This window comes from Myotis lucifugus, unplaced genomic scaffold, assembly GCF_000147115.1.
Source record: "Myotis lucifugus unplaced genomic scaffold, Myoluc2.0 scaffold_89, whole genome shotgun sequence".
In the NCBI taxonomy this organism is placed as follows: Eukaryota; Metazoa; Chordata; class Mammalia; order Chiroptera; family Vespertilionidae; genus Myotis; species Myotis lucifugus.
The window spans coordinates 1,363,076-1,379,176 of NW_005871137.1; positions in this window are offsets into that span (position 1 = coordinate 1,363,076).

Genomic DNA, 16,101 nt, shown 5'->3' on the forward strand with positions numbered 1-16,101 from the left:
TAAGAATTGCACTTTAGTGTTTATTTATTTATTTTTAAATTGCACTTAATGGGGTTACATTGCTTAACAAAATCATACAGGTTTAGGTATATAATTTTACAATACCTCATTTTGTACCCAATTGTTTATGGAGAAAGGGTTGTAAGAAGAAGGGACAAGAGAAGCAGTGTTTTTTCCCTAAACAAATGTCCCTGTATTGCTTTGTTACCATATAATCTTCCTGAAATCAACTGTTGCTTGTATAGTTTACCTCAGAAATAAAATCGCAACTTCAAAAACAAGAATAGCATTAAGAAGAACCGGTTTTAATTCTAGTTATGTGCTTAATCTAAGGGTGGTAGTTGACTCTGTTTTTCTCTCTCTATTTTTGCAGTTGCAGGGTACAGGATATTTGTTTTTTTTCCTCTGAGAAAAACTTTTTAAATTAACATAAGGTAAAATAAACTCCCCCCCCCCAGTGTTATGAGTTTTAACACATGTTACAATGGCCACTCTCAGAATACAGAATCGGTCTTACACCACAAAACATTCCCTCATGCTATCCCTTTATAGGCGCCCTTTGCCCACTCCTAACCGATTACAACTACTGATCTGTGTTGTGTCACTACAGCTTCTCATTTATGAGAATCCACTAGCCCACTAGCATAGTATGGTAGGTAAGTCTTGTGCATGGACCAATCAATGGGCAGCTTTGGGCTGGGGAACTAATGAGGGAGGTGGTTCCAAGGAGAGGAGTCTAAAGAATCACTTCCCCATCAGTTCATATGACTTTCTGGGTTCCTCTCTTTAACCTCATTTTCTCCCCTTGTTAATGCAGAAGAGGTAGGAAGACTAATTAAAACCTCCTTTCCTCTGTCCTCTAGCAGAGAGTCTCATAAGGAACTATTACGTTTATGTAACGGAGGAAAGGAGAGAATTTTTTTCTTAAATGTGTAGACACTGTCTACTGACAGATGTGACCTGGTGTTTTGATACTCTTAGATGGTGTGAAGGCTGGTACCTAGAACTCTCTTGCAGCTGTTAAGTACAGTTCAGTGTCTTTCTACCCACAGAGAAAGCATCTAGTGACCTAAGTCCTCAGGACTTTTCTACCCTGGTTATGCATCTCCCCGGGGAAGTGAAGAGATCTGAAGGCTGGACTGAGGCCCCCTGTTCGTGCATCCTTAGTCCAACTTACACACAGAGCAGTCTGATCACAGAACCAGAAACTCCCCAATTGATAAAAATAATTGAGTTAATAGACTTCATTAATTGAAGTAGAGTTTATAGAAAAGGGGGGGGTGATATGCTTGTTCTATTTGTGCTGCAGAATTCCTGGAGTGTTGTACCTAGTTTGGAAGCTTATTTTATAGGTATTGAACATACTTAAGAAATATAGTGAGTTGAAAAACTGAAATGATAAACAGGTAAGAAATTACATATGGTTGGCTTGAGCAAGGAAGCCTCACAGCTCTGATTGTCTTCAAATATCTCTCATGTAGAATAGGATTAAATTTATTTTGTTACCCCCAGAACAGTGAGTCTCACATTTTATGAATCGCAGATATTTTTGTGAATCTGAAGAAGCTTTGCACATTTGATTCACATACATATTACACATATATTTTCCAATATATGTAAGGAATTTTAAGGAACACTATGTGTACATTTTAAGGAAACCCTCAGATATGCCTTCTTCCTATAGGGTAGATATAGAAAGACCAGAGTAGCAGATTTCAGTTTAGTAACAGTAGAACTTTCTAGTGATTTGAACTTTCTGAAACCATATTAGGCTTTTTCAGGAGTTGAGCTCTCTGTCACTGGGCAAGTTTAAGTGTAGACTGGTGGCTCCTTGATAGCTATGTTAAAGCAGAATCTTATAAATATATTGGAGTTTTGGCTAGATGAATTCTAATTCCTTTAAATCCATGAGAATCAATTAGACTCTGTGAGTTTTATAGTAAAAACTTCATACAATGTGACTGGTCTATAAGACATAGAGTAATCCTGTTCACTGACACTGGCGTTCATGTATGGCTCCATAGAGTATTTGATTTGTTTTAGGACTGCTACTTGATTTCCTCTTGGTCTGTCCCATAATTTTCATTAGCTCCATTTGGAGTTCTTTTTGGGGTTGACTGTGTGGGCCAGTATCCATATTCATTGCAGTAATAAAGCTTTAAAACTGAGATATAAAGTCATGTTTAGTTGTCAGGTTTCCTTAGCTCAGTAGCTCATAAAGAATAGAAACTGGAGACTTTTAGGTTGGTCTTGTGCAGAGACCTGCTCCATGAGGTTACCAAGGGGCTCTGGGACTCACTGCCATCCTCTTTTTGCTAATCATATTTTCAAGGAGCTTTTATGTCAGTTTAATTGCTCCAATGACTTTATGAAGAAATTTATAAATTCTAGTCAACTAGTCAATTTTAGCCAGAGCCTCTTAATACCTACCTACTATAATGTCGAACTAAACAAACAGATCTAGTCTTCATTTTTCCAATCCTTGAGATTTTTTTTGACCCTAGAAGCGAAAGTGTTCCTTCATGATAATTATATTGCTTGGGGCCAATTTGGGATAGAACCATAGCATTCTTATCCTGAGAAAGCACAGAGAAAGAATGAATAAGATTATCTCCTAAAAGGTAGAAACCCCATAAGAAATAGAAACAGATATATTTCTGTGGAAGTTTTTTTGTTGTATCATCTACAGGGCTTCAGGTATTTGATAAATAGGTTTAATATTATATTTAAAAAATAATAAAATATATTAGTAGTCTCTGAATTTCCATTAACTGGTGTTTACTCAGAGATTTCTAAGAGTAGGTTCTCTCACAGAAAAGCAACATGCCTGCAATTTCTGAGAATTATCCTAAAGGGTATTAGAGTCAGGAGAACAATGTGTGGAATTTTGAATGTCTCAGCCAGAGGATTATAGCTAGAGAAGGTCCAGAAAAGGGCACCTGCCTTGAATCAAGGGGATGTGAGTGCTGCCATCTGAGGACAGTCTAAAAATATTTGCTCTCATCTGTCTGGCAATATGCAGGCTAAAATGAAAAATGATTGATGTCTGTCAAATTATGAAAGTTATGTATAATTGGAACCAGACTTAAATGCAAATGAACTAACATATGTGTATGGGATTTAAATAGTTCCTGGCACATAGTAGGTGTTCAATAAATGTTAATTCCCTTCTTTGCAAATTTATTTGGAAGTATAAAAGAGGAAATTTTAACAAAAATGAAAAGGATGTAATTTGTAGCAGGTAGTTAAAATATGGAATTTGATATTGAAAGAGAGGATTTTGGTGGGAAATGTGAATCTAGCTTCAAAATGGGCATGGATAAATCCAGAGATGATGGGCATATAATGATTAGTTAAGGAAAATCAGTTATGAGTCTGTCAGCTGAAGGGAAAATGTTTAACTTCAAAAAATGTTTATTGTTTTTCTCACTTTAAGTGACATATTTTCTAACTAATTTTCAGAAAAATAGATGAACAGTACCCCAAATCATTTTTGATATCACCATTTAGTAATATCACTCAAAATTTTACATATATTTTTACATTATCTTTCATGTAAATGAAGATACTTCCTCAGCTGTACATAAATGTTTGAAAAATTTTACTTCACCTAGTGAAGTGAACATATTTCCACATCATTAAAATTGTTTACAATACAATTTTATGCAAATAATATTACATAGAATGAAGAATGCCATATAAATTATATTGCCTATTGCTGGACCTTGATAATTAACCCAAGTCTTGGCTATTAGAATCAACATCCCTGTATCTGTGTTTGTGCAGATCTTAAAATATTTTATTAGGTTGAATTCTTAGAAGCAAAATTGCTTGGTCAAAAAGCACAAAAATGTTTGAAACTTTTAATTAGTACTGCTAAATGCTCTCTAGAAATACTATAATAACAATGTGTACTCCCATTAAAGTACTAATTTCCTCTGACTCTTTGTAAATCTGGGTATATTAAAAACAACTTATCAAAGTTAGTTTTAGAATATTATAATTTTAACTTACATTAATAGTGAGATTAAATATTAAATATTTTCAAATGCTTATTTTTGGGGGAGAGATATTGTCATTTTATATATTTTTTCCAATGTTATATTGATATATTTGCCTTTTTCTTATTGATTTGAAAGATTTCTCAGTGTTGCAGTGCAGTTATTATTTTTTTTTCCTTTTATATATTTGGGAATCCTCCTTCATTTGAGTTCTGGCCAGCTTTGTACTATAGAAATCAGCAAGACAAGATACTCTATTTCTCAAGGTCCTTTGCAGTTATGAATTCATGTGATCTAGTGCAGCCAACCAGGTGCATCCATCCGGGACTTTGATTTGGGAGCTGGTGATGCAAAGAAGCAGAGAACGAGGGGGATTTGTTCTGGTAATGTGGCAGCTCAAGCAGTGTCAGCAGTAGCACCTGATGTTTCATGCTCGGCTGCATCTGCGGTGGTGTCTTTAGCAGATGGGACCTATAATACAATTTTGGTTGTGACTCTGTTGCTTAGCCCACATTTATTCATTTTGAACTATGAGTGCCCCTTAAACACAAGTGTTCCCCACGGATCTATCCAAGAACTTCTTCCTTTCCTTTTTAAGAACTTCTTGCTTGGTAATCTCTGCCACCTTTAAGTGCAAACCCTTCCTTTTACAGAGGAGGTAAGTGAGGCCCAGAGATATTAAGTGACTTTTGCAAGGTCTTGGGCTAATTAGTGGTAAAGTCAGGACTAGGTACACACCCCATGACGGCTAACCTGGAACACATCTCTTCAAAACCCTTGTTTCCAAGATCTGTCCTGAGAGGCAATAAGAATACAAAAACATGGACCTGGACTCTCCAGGCTAAAGTCCAGTTCCGTACCTCACTGTGGGGTGGTAATAATTACAGTGTCTACCGCATAAGTTGTTGGCAAGATCAAACTAGTTAATATATGTAAACTACTTAGAACAGAGCCTGGCATACCCCTGGGGAGAAAAAGTATAATCACAGCTGGATCAGGGGTTACTGCAAGAATTGAACCAGGGCAGTCTTCTTCCTCTTTCACACAAAAAAATTATATAACACAATTCTCTTCATTTTAAGCTTTTGGCTTATATATTGTTTTAAAATTTTTGTCAACATTGTGCAATAGAGAGAGTATGGCCTTGTAGTTGACTCTCTGATCTGAAAAACAAACAAACAAACAAACAAACAAACAAACAAACAAACAGAAAAAAACCACACCTACATATCTTATCAGGGTGTTTTCAAGTTGAAATAAAATATTGTATATGAGGTTGAGTGTGTGCCATCTTGGAGGAACTTAATAAATGTTAATTCTCTTTTCCTCATTTCTTGTGTCTTACCAGTGATTGGTAGTAGAAAACAAAACAAATGAGGGAACAGCAAGTAAAATCAATGAGGTTGATCATTTATATGTTTATTGTGCATATGTTGTGTGTTTTCTGAATGTGTTTGTACATGTGCCCTTGTCACTTTGATTTTCTGTTATATGACATTTAACAGATTTCTTGAAGTTCTATAATGCACAATTCTTATACTAGTAAGTTGAAGAAATAAAGGTGAGCAGGTGTCATACTCTATATGTGGACTGTTCATGATAATCTTCTCCTGGAACCTTGAGAAAGAAGAAGGGTGAAAATTTACTGAATTATTTAAATGGTTTTAAAAACAAAGCAAAACATTATTTCAAGCCCAGCTGGTGTGGCTCAGTGGTTTAACATCGTTCTATGAACCAGGAGGTCATGGTTTGATTCCCCCATGTGGGGCATGCAGGAGGCAGCCAATCAATGAGTCTCTCTCATCATTGATGTTTCTCTCTCTCTCCCTCTCCTTTCCTCTGTGAAATAAATACAAACAAAACAACAAAAAATCCCATTACATCGATTAGTAGCCTCATATCCTCAGAGGAAGAAGACCTGACTTGCAGTGCCTTGCCCTGGGACCTGGTGGTAAAATAAGATGCTACATAACACATTGTCTATTATTTCTATTCTTTGTTTTTTTTATCTTTGAAGGACATTGTGTTGAGTGCATAGTTATTTGGTACTTTAGGGGGTTAGACACGGAAGAATTTTAATAAGAAATATCCCTTGCTCAAATTTCTCCTTCTAACTTGAAGCCTTCTATAATACATGTACAGTAATAGTCATAATTTCTTCTTGTACATTATCTCTGATTGGAACAAATATACCAATATCATGTATTCATAAAGTTCAACATACACTCCATTATATGAACATCTTAGTAATTTTTAAAAGTAGTTATTATATTTAAAAATATTTTATTGATATTTAGAGAGAGAAGAAGGGAAAGGGAAAGAGAGAGAGAAAGATCGATATGAGAGCAAAACATTGTGGATCAAGCCCACAACCTGGGAATGTGCCCTGACTGGGAATAGAACAGGCAATGTTTTGGTGTATAGGGGCAATGCTTAAGTAACTGAGCCACACCAGCCAGGGTTGGTACTTGTTTTTAATTGAGGAAAGAATTGGGTGTGAGAGATGAAACTATGAGCAGGGGGTTATATCAGGACCCACAATGTCAACTTGCACATGCCCCAGGTTAAGAATTAAGAAATATAGTATGCCCATTCTAGTAAAAGAAAAATTCCTATCCTTGAGGAGCATATATATATCCTATCTAATAATAGACAAACATGGTAATTAACCATACCTCCGCTACGCTTCCCATTGGCTAATCAGGGTGATATGCAAATTAACTGCCAACCAAGATGGTGGCCTGCAGCCAGGCAGCTGAAGTGAACATGAGGCTTGCTTACTCCAGTGATGGAGGAAGCCAAGATTCCCCGCCTGCCGCGGCCCAGCTCTGAGCTGCACTCTAAGCAACTATGTTGCAATTACAGAAGCTAAACAAACCCCAGGTACCTGCTTTCAGCCAGCCAGCCTCGGAGCTGGAGCCGCAACAAAGTTTCAATTACAGAAGGTAAACAGAATAAAAAAGAAAAAAGAAAAAAGAAAAAAAGGAGAGACTGGGAGCTTCAGTTGCAGGCTTGGCCTGCCTGAAAACAGCCCTCAGCCCCTCATCCAGGCTGGCAAGGCACCCCAGTGGGGACCCCCACCCTGAAGGGGGTGCGGGCAGCCTGAAAACAGCCATCAGCCCCTCATCCAAGCTGGCCAGGCACCCCAGTGGGAACCCCCACCCTAAAGGGGGTGCGGGCAGTCTGAAAACAACCATCAGCCCCTCACCCAGGCTGGCCAGGCACCCAAGCGGGACCCCCATCCTGATCTGGGACACCATTCAAGGCAAACCAGCCGGCCCCCACCAGTGCACCAGACCTCTATTCTATATAGTAAAAGGGTAATATGCAAACTGACCCTAACAGCAGAAAGACTGGGAATGACTGGTCACTATGACACACACCGACCACCAAGGGGCAGACGCTCAATGAAGGAGCTGCCCTCTGGTTGTCAGTGCGCTCCCACATGGGGGAGCTCTGCTCAGCCACAAGCCAGGCTGATGGCTGCCAGTACAGCAGTGGTGGTGGGAGCCTCTCCTGCCTCCTCAGCAGCGCTAAGGATGTCTGACTGCAGCTTAGGTCTGCTCCCTGCTGGCAAGTGGACATCCCCCGAGGGCTTCTGGGCTGCCAGAGGGATGTCTGATTGCCAGCTTAGGCCCAATCCCCTGGGGAGCAGGCCTCAGCCAGCAGATGGTCATCCCCCGAGGGGCCCCAGACTGTGAGAAGTCACAGGCTGGGCTGAGGGACCTCCCTCCCGCCGAGTGCACAATGAGTAGATGCTCATTTCAGGAGCTGCCCCCTGGTGGTCAGTGTTCTCCCACAGCCAACCTCCCGCAGCCGGCTGGCCAACCTCCCGTGGTCCCTCCCCCTGGCCAGCTGACCCCCCTGATCGGCCCTGATTGCTGGCCAGGCCAAGGGACCCCACCTGTGCATAAATTCGTGCACCGGGCTTCTAGTGTTTATATAATTGCAGAGAATAAGTAAACAAACATTTAAAGGGATCATTTCAAAGACGAAGAAATAAAAATATGGGGGTTTTCAAAATGGAGCAATAGAGAATGAATTGGGAAGAGCATAGTGATGAAGTTCTGAGCTCTAATGTTTAGAATGCCATACCCACAACTTACTAAACTTAGCACAGCTATTGTATCTTTGATATGCTATCAGCCTTTCTGTGTCTTGGCTTCATCACAGGTGAAATAGGGATAATACTAATAATAGTAATTTGTCTCATAGGATTGTTGTGTGAATTAAATAAATATTAGTTGTATTTACTATCTTTTATAGATATCATTTCATTTGCTGGAATATTATAGATATAGTTCATCTTTTCATCTCTTGAAGAATACTAGCTCTCAGAAACTATATTGGAAACCATATATTTTAATTAAAAAATACACACTTAACAAAGAAACAATGAGACAGAGAATACAAATGATTTTCTATTTTGGCACAATCAGATGGTTAAATTTACTAGAAGGAAGGGACATTCTAGTTTCTGTATTTAAGGAAAGCAAGTTAAAATACATAGGCTGATAAAGTGAATTTACAACTCTGAGTCCCTCCCTGCCCCCAAGAATAATTACTTGGAAATATGAGGATGACTTTATGACTAAAGTTTGCTGTTCTTAGGAATTAAGCACCATAAGGGTGTGAGGATGAGAGGTATCTAGTTATATACCAGGTTTAACGGTTTATAAATTATAAAAGAGACATACTTTTATAAGGGGAAAAATGCATTAGACATTTTTTCCCTGAGTAAAGTATGCAGAAAACCTGCTTAAATGGGGCATATAATTTTTTATGACTCAGGCCTTTAGTCCTTGGAAATGAACTAAGTATGATAAATAAGATGGAAGCTGGTGAATATTGAGTGTCTTGTCATCACATCATCAGATTTGAAATCACCTGAAGATGTACTGGTATATGAAAGGCAATAGCTTGAAAGGATTAGTCTTTAGTCTAGCCAACTTTGAAGTATGTGGCATAAATTAAAGAAAGTTGATTGTAATCAACTAATCCAAAACTTTCTTCCTGAATATTGAGAGATGCATTATAATAAGAAAGAGGGTAAAACTTTTATTTTAATAAAAAAATCAAGGTTTAGTATCTCATAGAAATTATTTTTGGGTCAGTTTTCTTTGACCCATACATTATTGACAAGAAAATGTGTTTCCACCTTACACCTTTTCTTTTGCTAACTTTTGACCTTTGATTTTTCAAATACTTATTATTTTGCATATAGGTAGACTGCTCTTATTTCTGTTTTTATTTCATTGGTTTTTCTTAGCTGGAAATGTTCATTAGCCCAGGAGAAAAGCAAGGTTTGTACATCATTAAAAAAATAAATGAATGCATTCATTCTTTTATTTAATTGGATATAATAATTAAAAATATATTAAGAATGTGGAAAATTAAAGAATTAGGTAAATTAAAAGAGCTTAAAATGAACAGGTAACTCGTGAAGAAAAAAATTAATTATATTGTATACACAATTGCTTTTTAATATAGCCCTAATGGAGCATCAGTGCAAAAAATCTGTATCCATATAGTTCAGGGTACTTTTATTTTGTAGGGTATCCAGTGTTTTGGGATTCCCTCAAATTAAATAGCATAATCAACAAGCAAGGGGAACTTTAAAATACAGAAACAGAAAGGAAAATGACATGGTGAATGACATGGCTAGCTTTATAAAATATTCTTGTTTACAACAAAATATTTCTAATTGATAATAATTAGAACAGCAATTTTTAATTTTGGTGTTAAGATAGCATCATTAGCTAATTAATGATTTACTCAAGCTCTTAACATAAACTCTTTAGAAAAAACTATTAGAATCATAAAAAGTTAGGCATAATTTTAAGAACAAAACAAAAGATAAGGGATCATAACTACAAAAAATTTAGAATGACAGCCCTAGGGACTAAAGTTATAATATGTATCAAATATAAAACCACAAAGGTCAAGAAAATGGACATTTGATAAATCAAAAGTAGGTCTGTTGAGATGACAGATGAGAATTGAGAGTTATGCAACCAAAAGAAGAGAGTGAATAATGAACAATAAATCAGAAAAAAGGGGGGGAAGAGAGAAATCAGGAAGAAATCGCAAGTTGGGATGGGAAAAACAAGGAGGAAGATGAGGACAGAAATGAAACAGCTGAGGGTTAGGGATGGGATTGGTAGGATTCATTACATAAAATAGAATTTTTTTAAAAAGAAAAGCTGATTCAGAATTGGTGCCATTGTTAAACATAAATCAAGTAGACGGACCCCCTCTTTCGAATTCACAAGAAAATATTAACATTACCCATTTTCCCTCCCTGGCATTTTGAGGAAGCTGATTGACTTTTCATAAAGCCACTGTGTTAGTGTGAAACCTCAGAGGTGTGCAGGGGTAGATTTGATGAAGTTGGGCCAATCAGAGGGAGAATAGGCCATGGTTATTAGTGAGCTTGAGTAAAGGGCCAGAACTATTATTCAGGGAAGTGTTTGGCAAAGTTTCTATTCTATACCTTGATTTTAAGAGGTTTTCAAATTTAGTTCTTATAAATCACAACAGGTTGGAAATTGGCAGCTGTTTCTTAGACCAGATGCAGTGTTCGTTAAAAGGAAAATTTAGATTGAAAATGGTCTCCTCAAGAGTGGTGAAAGAAGAGGAGGAGGAAAGAAAAAAAAGAATTATCCTGGCATTATGCTGTAGATTTTTTTTATTAAGAAAATTATAATTCATAATGATATAAATTAAGAAATAAGTATCATATAGTTCCACTGCCATATATGTATGTATATATATATTAATATGCTAACTAGATCAGATGACCTTCCAGACCAAGCCAGGGCTGAGAGGGAAGCCAGGGTCCTGGATGCCAGAGGAAAGCCCCGTGCCAGCAGCCAGGGGAAGGAAGGCCTACTCTTGCATGAATTTCATACATCGGGCCTCTAATATATATATAATCTCAGATATGATAAGAAAGTCAAGAGGAGCTCAGAAGAATCCAGAATCTATACCAGGGGTCCTCAAAGTACGTACAGCCCGTGGGCCACATGCAAATACAAATATTGTATTTGTTCCCGTTTTGTTTTTTTACTTCAAAATAAGATATGTGCAGTGTGCATAGGAATTTGTTCATAGTTTTCTTTTAAACTATAGTCCGGCCCTCCAACGGTCTGAGGGACAGTGAACTGGCCCCCTGTTTAAAAAGCTTGAGGACCCCTGATCTATACTAATAAAAGGGTAATATGCAAATTGGCCACGATAACCTCACAGTCACGACCAGACATGCTAAATAGTCACAACCAGTATGCAAATTGACCACCACTCCAACACAATAACAAGACAGGGATGTGCTAATTAGCCCTGATATGCTAATTAGTTATGACCAGTATGCAAATTGACCATTACTCCAACACACAAGATGGCCGCCCCCATGTGGCCACAAGATGGCTGCCACAAGATGGCCTGCAGGAGAGGGCAGTTGTGGGCAAAGAGGCAAGCAGGGGAGGGCCGTTGGGGGCGACCAGGCCGGCAAGGGAACAGTTAGGTGTCGATTGGGCTGGCATGGGAGTGGTTAGGGCAGTGGTTCTCAACCTTCCTAATGTCGTGACCCTTTAATACAGTTCCTCATGTTGTGGTGACCCCCAATTTCATTGTTACAAATTGAACATAATCAAAGCATAGTGATTAACACAAAAACAATATGTAATTATATATGTGTTTTCTGATGGTCTTAGGCAACCCCTGTGAAAGGGTGCTTTGACCCCCAAAGGGGTCACAACCCACAGGTTGAGAGCCAGAGTTAGGGGGTGATCAGGCTGGCAGGCAGAATTGGTTAGGGGCAATCAGGCAGATAGGCAGGTGAGCAGATGGGAGCCAGCAATCCTGGGTTGTGAGAGGGAGTCCCGATCCTAAACGAGCAGTCGGACATCCCTCGAGGGGTCCCAGATTGGAGAGGGTGCAGGCTGGGCTGAGGGACACCCCCCCCCTCCAGTGCACGAATTTCAATTTCATCCACCGGGCTTCTAGTTAGTTCATATTGATTCAGGCATACATAGAGATAAAGAATCAGAAATTTTCTTTAATTTTGAGTAAATAAAAAATTAAATAATGGGTATCAGAGTTCAGAGGTTTCTGGTATCTTTTTTTAACTCTTATAATACAGAAAGGAAAGCAATTGGCTAAAATTTTGATGAGAAGGTGGAGAAGTCAGAAGTTTCACAGAGTTCAGTCTACACTGCACAGCATTGTGTCAAATAAATGAATGAACAGATCAGAGGCAACAGAATCAACACAGTTGAGCCTCTTCCACAATGAGATGCAAATATTATTTTGGTCACTCTAGAATTTATTTCTGCTTATCCTGGAGACAGAATTCCAATTTTTCTCTGGTTAACCAGCCTCACCATTCTCGACTCTTTCTGCTCCCGGTTGACACCTGACTCAGATTAGAGCAATCAACATAATTTACAATCATGATTTAAGTAATTGGTTCAGAGATAGGCACTGGGCCCAAATCTTCTAATCAGGGATAATCTAGGAATTCTGCTGTAATGCCTGGGAAAGAGTTATGTTCTATCCACTGGGAATGCTGGGAGTAGAGCAGATAAGCTGGAAGTGGCCAGCAGCCCTGTTGCCGCCTGAAAAAACAAACAAAACTTCCTGGGTATTGAGCAAGCACTGATAAAGCAGAGGAAAAGAGCTTGAACCCAACACCTGAGCCTTTGTCTTGAGCTTGAATTTCTACGTTGGACTTTTCAGTTTTGTGAGCCAATCATTTTCTGGTTTTCTTAAACCAACTCTAATTTTCTAACCTAAACAAAATCAGTTAAAAATTTTCCATACAAAGACCATTGGAGTAATTTACTTCTCTTAGTTGTGAGTGATCAGAGGAAGAAAGAATCTTAACAAATATCCAGAATGTTATCACTCCATTCTATGCTAGATAGTACCTAAAGCAGTATAACTCTTTAACATTTCAGAAGGTGGATAATCTGGATCGATATTTTACTTAAATCCATGATGGTTGGGTGTGTTTACCAAACCTTAGGTTTTATCTTATTTCTTTCCCTCTATGTTCTTTTCCTCTTCACATCTAGTGAATATTTAAAATAGTTAAATATTTTTCTCTCACAACTTCAGTTCTTTCAGCTGTTTCTCATAATTAATGTTTTTCAGACTCTTCCTCACCCTTGCCTTCTCCTCTGGATGTCTTTTGATGGTCAATTTTCCTACAAGAGCATGGCACCCAAAACAGATGATGGTTCTTTAGGTGATGTATGAGTAACACAGGGAATACATAACTAGCCCATCCCCTACCTGGTTTTAGTTGCTGCACTTCTGTCAATGCAACCAGAAGAGGCATGGCCTGCTCATCCACCATTATCAACCAAGTTGCCTTAAATGGAGGAGGCAGACAAAAAAACCCCCCAAAACAAAATAAAACACAGACACACACATACATACACACACACACACACACACACAAAAAAAAACAAAAACAAAAACAAAACAAAACAAAAAAACCCCAACCAGTGAGCTTTTCTTTACATTAACTTTTTGAAAGCCATTCTTTCCTCATCCTGGTCTGTGCCTTTTTTAAAAAAAGCTGTAACTTAATGTGATTTAAATCTGTAATTTAAAAGACTTTAATTTTGATTTGTTCTGTTGATACGTGTTTCATCTTATTTTGTAAAATACCTTCATTGGGCTTTCCAGTTCCAGCAAATTTTCATATTTGTCAAACATACCATCTTATTCATATAAAATTTAATAAAATGTTGGGTAAGGCAGAAACATGATCAGAAATTCTATGAAATACCACTATAAACTGCTATTTAGAGCTACTGGAATATATTTATTAATTAGCTAATAATCAATTATCATTCTTTAGGTATATTTGTTAGAAAAGATGTAAGTTCATATAACTATATATTTTTCCAGCTCAGATGTCTCTATTTTACTCACAAGAATATAATGAGAGGTTTTATCAAAGTCTTTTTAAAATTTATTTTGTTTGTGACAGTTCTATGAAGTATTATTAAAATACTAGACCAAGAATGTGATCCAAATAAGAAAAGTTATTGAAGAGTGGAGGTAATTTACAGAAACATCCAGGTTATTGAGTAAGAATTGTGGGGATTAGAGTTGCATAATTTTAGCACTGGAACTTTGGCACTAATACAAAGCAATCCAAATGTGAGATAGACAGACAGTTTTGGAGAAGTTGGATGACTTGTGTAAGATCTTGTACTTAGAGGCAAAATAATTGAGAATATATTTTGACTAACATCTTGTCAAGTGATGTCCCTACCATACCACATTGTCACACTGTTGTTCTTTACTTCTCAGCGAAGACCCTGTCTTCCTTATTGATGAACATTTCACTGGCCAGTGGCTACAGGTGCAAAAAGTAGGTAAATTTCTTCCTTCTTAGATCATCACTTTATCCTCAAGTGTTGTGTAATTGTGGCACAGATGAAAAAAAGTCTTGCTTCTTTTTCAGTCTACTTTACACTGGGGTTCTCTGGAGATGAAGAGATAAGCCTAGATGTCCAATTTTCTAGAATTGTTCTTTTAAAAATCTTTCTTCAATCTCTCCTTGGATTCCTGAAGATAATTTTTACCTATGCAGTACTGATGTGTACTGCTGTTTGGACAACTGAGCCACAGTTTACAAATCATTTCAGATAGTACTTAACAGAGTTTCACATCAGAAGCAAATGTCCCAGGTGCAGAGATGTGAAATAGAACAGTTGACAGCTTAGACTGAAAACTGGCTAAGGGCAGAAGTTAAGGGTAGAAGTAAGTGGAAATATTTCAAGTAGGGGGAAAAAATGGGAAAAAAATCACTAAGTCACATAGTGTTGATTTTAAGTCTGGCACTGTTTTAAGCACTTTACATTCATTAATTCATTTGATGCCCAAGATGATATACAAAGTAGGTATTCCACTACCTCCATTTTATACACAAGGTCAATGAGGCAATTAACTTATCCAAGTCAGAAGTTTAGTAAGATGCAGGTGCAGAGATGTGAAATAGAACAGTTGACAGCTTAGACTGAAAACTGGCTAAGGGCAGAAGTTAAGGGTAGAAGTAAGTGGAAATATTTCAAGTAGGGGGAAAAAATGGGAAAAAAATCACTAAGTCACATAGTGTTGATTTTAAGTCTGGCACTGTTTTAAGCACTTTACATTCATTAATTCATTTGATGCCCAAGATGATATACAAAGTAGGTATTTCACTACCTCCATTTTATACACAAGGTCAATGAGGCAATTAACTTATCCAAGTCAGAAGTTTAGTAAGATGCAAACCTGGAATTTGAGCCCAGGAAGTCTGGCTCCAGAGTCTGTCTTCTTTATCTTTGGATTCAGGTGAAATTGAAATATTTGAATCATATTCCTCAATTATATACCCCATAGGGCTCTTAACCTAGATACAATTTTAATAAATTTAAAGAAGCACAAAAATTTGGAAGAAATATTAGACTCTTTTACCAAAAATAATTTATGGACATTTGTTCTGTATGATTCCTCTCCCTTTGTATATTTGAGAGAAATTCTGATATTATGAGTCTTATACTCTATTGTGAAAGTTAGGACTCAAATTCTCAGGCTCTGTCGTAGCTGGAGCAATAGGCATGTGACTGAGTTAGGCAAATTAGATGCATGTGCATGAGGCTTTGGTTTGGAGAAAATAGATAACTCATGTAGCTTCTGTTTTGCTGGTGTCTGGTACTAGTTGCAAAATCTGTTTCTTGCTGCAGAAGTGATGGTTGTAAATAAAATTCCAGACCTGATACTTAGTGGTGGTGGCAGAGGTAGTATTGGCGGCTGTTTCTCACCAGTTCTCTGGCATAACTTTAGCCTTTTATTATTTCTGGAATTTAGACCAAAGTCTGTTTCTCCAGCCCTCTAAACAATTCTGTGAACCATTTACTATACAATCATTTTTTGTTTGTGTCTTCCTTTTGCTTTAGTTAGCCAAAGAGGATTCTGATGCTTGTAGCTAAGAACCCTGACCAATAGAAGAGTCAAATGAGAAAACAATACAAAATTATCTTTTAAAAGGGGAATAAAATAAGTTCTAGGAGAATTAAAAGATTACTATAATTTTGCAAAC